The following is a 6,046-nucleotide window of genomic DNA, read 5'->3' on the forward strand; positions in this document are numbered from 1 at the left end:
TTTTATCAATTTTTTTATGCTCAACACTTCCTGTGTCTTGTTAATGAATCTTTCTACCACTCTGAGGTCCTGAAGACATTCTCTTATGTTACTTTCCAGAAGTTTTACTATTCTACCTTTAATGTTCAGATCTAGAATTTCGCTGAAATTGATGTTGCAAATGGTGTGAGGTAAGGGTCAAGTTTCTTTCTTTCTTTCTCTCTTTTTTTCTTTCTTTCTCCTCTTTATAAATATCCAATCGTCCCAGCACTAGTCATTGAAAAGACTGTCCTCTTCCGCCCCTGCCTGGTAGTGTCTCATCTATCCTAAAACATGTGTCCATTTGGGTCTGGCGTCGCTATTCTGTCCCATTGGTCTGTGTGTCTGTTCTTGTAGCAACGCCACAGTCTCATTTACTGGGCTTTACAATAGGTATTGGTATCCAGTAGAGGAAATCCTTCTACTTTGTTCTTCTTTAAAAAAAAAAAAAAAAAAAAGTCATTTTCAAAACATGGCTATCCTTTTATGTCTCTACACAGATTTTATAATCCATTTTCCAAGTTACACACATACACACCTATTAGGGTGTTGGTTAGGGCTGGACGCATTGAATCTATAAATCGGTTTGCAGAAAACTGACTTCTTTAAAATACTGAGTCTTCTGATCCATGAATATGGTACCTCTTCCATTGAGGTTTGTGATTCCTCGCAGTAACATTTTATCATTTCCTGAGTGTTTTTTAGGTAAAGTCACTTTTTAAGTGAGTGATAGTACGGGCAACATTTGCGTATCGCTAAATCACGATGACAACAGTGTTCCCAGCATGTTTCTTTGTACCCTCAGCAGCCAGCATGGTACCAGAGGGACTCTAATCTGTGCCCATTTCTAGGCCCTCTTTCTATACCCACATCCCCTGCACACTCAGAAGCTGGTTCAGATCTGGGACCTAATACATATTGACAAAGTGAACAGTCCCTGTCACACTGCCACCCTACAGCGTTCAACTCCTTGCTAGAAAATTGGCAACTCCATCCATGTCGACAAGCTCGGGACAGATCAGGCAGCATGTCAGCTCCCCAATAAAATTCTATTTCTGAAAAGTAGTGTATTGTATTCTTTCCTGTTAGAAAAGTTTCATACCTTCTCGTTATGTAGAACATTTACAAATTGCCAACAGATAGAAAAAGGCAGGGGAGGGAAACCCACCCCCACTCCTCTTGTTCAGAAATAATCGCTGGCCATATTTCTTTATGTGTTCTCTTTCATCTCATTTCTGCACACATTTTGCATTTGCTTGTTTTGGTTTTATAAGCCTGACAAGATCTGAGTTCACAGGTCTGTGTTCAGCCTTTCTCCCTTCACGTGAAAACATAATCCTTCTCTCCTGTTACTCTGAAGGCTTTGGAAACCGCAGCCCCCGAGCTCTGTGAGGTCCTGCTGGGCAACACCTGTTCACTAAACAGTCCCCTGTGGTAGGGGGTCTGTGTGTGACTTTCCGCCGCTGCGCTAGTGTGCAACAAACATCTCTGGGCATTTATGAGCTTAGTCCCTACCTAGCTGGGATGACATCCTCAGGATAGATTCTCAGAAGTAAATTCCAGACTCAGGGAATGTGAACAGGAGCTTATAAGGCATTTACAAGCAGGAGGGAGACCTGCAACCATGGCCGTTCATGGGGCACGTGTTTCTTGAGAAAGATTGCCAGACGCTCATCAAAACACCTCAAGCCTATCGGCTCATTCAGTCATCACCAGTTTCTATTATTTGCCACGTTTCACAGATATAGAACCGGAGGCACAGAGAGGTCACACGACTAGCCCAAGGTCTCGGGCAGTGAGTGCCCAAGTTGGGATTTGAACCCAGGCCCTCTGTCTCTAGGCCTCCAGATTTCGACCACCCCAGGAGGTTGGAGGATACTGCTGGCTCTTTGAGGGCTCTTTCCTCTGGGCCTAAGGAGCCCCTTCCTTCTGCAGGTGAGGGGTTAGAGAGGTGGAGGACCCAGCTGTGGGGTTCCCAGGACAGCCTTGAGTCCACTGCATCCAGCTGTGTGACCATGAACAAATACTTCACCTCTCTGAGCTTTAGTTTCTTTACCAATGAAATGGGCAAAGAGGGTCCTACAAAGACAAGAAAAGACCATGGAAGGGAAACATCGCTGAACTGAAAAGCACTCCCAGGGGTTGAGTTTCCACAGATGGTCCGTCTGCCCGAGCTCTCAGGCTTCGGGGAGGCCTCCCAGGCACCCACCCCTGCTCTTTCCGCCTCACCTTGACTGACCGCTTCTCTCGCACCAGCTGGGGTATGACAGGTACTGCTTGCTGGCTGCTTATCGCGATGTGCCCTGGGCCTGGCGCAGACCGGACACTCCGGCCATGGTCGTGAGATGGGGTTTAAAGAGCCCTGCTCAGATTTCACCCAGTTAAGGGACCACCGATAGCAGAGCAGGTGGGGGCCAGAAATTGTTGGGGGAGGTGGGAGAAAGAACAGGACACTTACCTTTCTACACCTGAGATAGCATCCATGGCCCTCATTTATAGAGACTCAAGAACTTTCTGGGTTCTGCCCTCTCCCCTGCTATGAACTTGGTGGTTCCTTCCTCTCTGTGCTTCAGTTTCTTCCCCTACAAAATGGAAATTGTGTTAAAAACCATGCTGCTAGATTGTGAGGAAGATCACTCAGAAGGTGCAGCCTGGTGCCCGCTCTGTGGTTGGCACTGTGTAACCGGGAGCTGAAAAGCTATTGCTTTTGTGGGTAAAGACCCGTTGGGTTTGGAAATCGGAGGTTTGCTAGGCAGAGTTTGCTGAAAAGAGGAGCCTTCCTGGGGCAACGCTAAGGCTGAGCTTTGTGGTTGGACTGCAGCCTGGATTCCTAGTTCTCGAATTACAGGGAGGAGTCTGAGCAAAAGCGCTGGGGTCCCCCCAGAGGAAGGGGTCTTTTCACCCAGGTGTCAGCAGTGGGCACACCCCGCCCAGGTCAGTGTGCACCTTTTCCCAAGTGCACCTGACTGCCTGCTATTGCACAGCGCAGGGCCTGCCGTGGCGTGCCCCGAGAGAGCCAAGCCAGGGCCCTCCTCTACCCACTGCCCTGGAGGCCGCGCCAGCTCTGCACAATCAGGAGGCAGCCCCACCCAGGGGCCCCTGCCTTCCAAGCACGAGCCCTTGTTCCAAGGAAGGGTGGCACAGTCTGTGTGAGTCTGGATGTGGTTAAGAGTTGGGGGGTAGGGGTGCGGCACGCAAGTCCAAGCCAGGAGGCTGCTGCCTGGGCCCCATGTGCCCCGTCCCCCGCTTCCGTTTGCACACCTGCTGTGGTAGGGACCTTCCTTCTCTCCCAAAGCCACCTGCCCGACCTCTGTTCTAGAGACTACACTTCTGTTAATGCATCCCTATTCTGTTGCTTTGTCTCGCAGGGCACATCCCCATCGGTCACCGCACACGGTGCTTTCCTGCCCCTTCTCCTCCCTTCTCCCTGCCTCCCTCCTTCTGTCCTTTCTTCTCCCAGCTCAGAGCAAGTCTGCTCTCCTGTCACTGCATCCAAATGTGTACTGAGTGCCTGCGCCTGTGAGTCCTCTTCTGGGCACTGAGGATTCATAAGTGAACGTGGCCTGGCTCCTGCCCTCAGGAGGCTTCCAGTGGAGAGCGCAGAGGGGTCACAGCCACAGCACCTGCTCCGAGGGAGCAATGGAGGAAAAGCCACAGTGCTGGGGGGCAGGGGGGCCAAGGGGAGCTCTTGGGGGAAAGCTGCTGCTCTATCTGCCCAATAGGGGGCAACCCCAATAAAGGCCAAAGGCAAACCCTGCTGTCCCAATGGGAAGACGCACAATTAGTTGAATAATTAAACTTGAAGGGGTGGAGATGAAATGGCCAGGCATCTGTTTGCCATTCCTAATTTATTTCTTGACTGAGACAGACACATCTTGACCTTTTTTTTAATAGAAATTATTAATTTGGAAAGACCGCTTTTGTCTGGTGTCAAATTTCGAGAAATGATTTGGTTCAACTTCTTTATGTGTGGCTTTGACACCAGGCTCACCACCATCCCGTGGTGTGTATGTGTGTGTGTTGGGGGATGGTGTTTTTTTAGTTTTTCAAAGCAAGTGTTATTCACAGGGACCAAGAGGCTATAACCCAGCCCTTTTTTTACTTATTTATTTATTTTAGAGAGAGGGGGAAAGAGGGAAAGAAACATGTTGAGAAACGTACATTGGTTGCCTCTTGCACATCCCCAACTGGGGACCTGGCCCACAACCCAGGCATGTGCCCTGACTGGGAATCGAACCGGTGACCTTTCAGTCCACAGGCTGGTGCTCAATCCACTGAGCCACATCAGCCAGGGCAAAGACACAGCCCGTTTGGATCCACGTGTCAGGTGACCGCTGGACACGGTGTTCCCTCAGCAGGCGCTATCCCTGTAACACTGGAAGAGCTGAGGCTTCATTTGCTGCAGGTGTGTGTTTGTGATCTACACAGCACTACCCCTTGGTGTGGCAGTGCTCTGAAAGTGACCTTTAAAAGGCCTGTTTATAACATGCCCCCGTCCCTTGCAGTCACAAAGTCCCATTGCTTTCTATGAGGGAAAGGTCCTCGACTCCTTTTACAATGATGCTGACTTCTGTGTGCCTCCCAAGCCCACATGGACCGAGGGCAGGTTGAACTCCTGTACCTTCCCCAGACAGGACTTTGTGTTTTAAAAGTAAGCAACCAAGAGAGCACCCTCCCTATAAGTTAGTAATACAAATACAAGATAATCTCATGTTCAGACATATATGATGAGTCAGGGCATGGTGGGGAATACAGAGGACTTCCTGTAGGTGGAGGCTTTGAGCTGATCTTGGAAGAATGAGAACCTTCTGGGCTGGGGCAGGCACTGCAGGCAGAAGACACAGGATAAACTGAGCTGAAGTGGGGGGTGGGGGGCTGTCTCTCCCAGACACCCCTCTTGCATTCACACAGCTCCAGGCCAGCCTTGCCAGCTGGGGACTCTTGGGAACCTCTTTTCCACTCTCTGAGTCTTCTTGTCTATCTGTGAAGAGGGGGGTAATGACATATTTCTAAGGTCTTAACGGATACGAGGGCACAAAAAGTAGAGCCAGAAAAAAAAAACTGCTTTGGCATTGGATCGTCTGTGTTCTGATCTGCAAAATGAACCCCAGGGAGGGTGGGGACTAGCAGGGTCACTCCCCACCGAGCGTGGTGTGGGGTCCTTCGCAGACAGGAGACGCGCTCAGAAAATACCAGTGGAGTGAATGAATGAATGAGGGGTGTCTGTCACTCCCTCTGCCCCAGACACTCTGCCTCGTTCTCCCCATGAGCGAGTCCTTATTGTCCATCAGGTGGAGCTGACACATCCCCGGTTCCTCCAGAGTCCCTCAAACCAGCCACTCTTATCTTGTTTTATTTTCTTTCTGGCTTTGATCATTATATTGCGTGATCTTAATTGCTTGTTATTTGTCTTCACCTCTAGGGTGCTTTGTCTGTATTTATAGCGCCCAGCCCAGGGCCTAGCACGTAAGATGTGCCCAAGAAGCATTTTAATGAGTGAGGGGCTGAATTCGTGAATATGGGGTACGTCCTCCCAACCTTTGGACACTAAGTTTATCCTGATTGTAGGTACGAGATCCCACTCCCAATCACCTGGCTGGACTGTCTTCCTCACGCCCTTCAGTATATTGTCCGTAGTGTCCTTCTGCCGGTCCTTCTATGTGTCCTGTCCCCACCCGGGTACGCCGCACACGTGCTTCGCGGGGGCTAAGGCTCGGCCCCCCCGTGGCCCAGAGCCTGGAAGAGGGCCTGGCACACAGAAGGGCTTCTCAGTATGTCGGACAGAATGAGTGAAAGGCCAGCAGGCTGACAAGCCTGGCACCCAGAGGGCACCCAGCTGCCAGGCGCGCCCTCCCGTCCCTGGCGCGGGAACGGCGAGGGCGGGAGTCTTGACGGCTCTGCTCCAGCCACCCGGCGCAAACTTTCAAAAGATGCGGTGGCGGCCCCGCCCCTCTCTGCGTGGTTGGCGGCGGCGGGAGGCGGGGGCGGAGCCGGCGGGCCCGGGCCGGTGGCTCCGCCTTCTCCGGCC

Source organism: Furipterus horrens, unplaced genomic scaffold (assembly GCF_987537825.1).
Source record: "Furipterus horrens unplaced genomic scaffold, mFurHor1.1.pri manual_scaffold_10, whole genome shotgun sequence".
NCBI lineage: Eukaryota > Metazoa > Chordata > Mammalia > Chiroptera > Furipteridae > Furipterus > Furipterus horrens.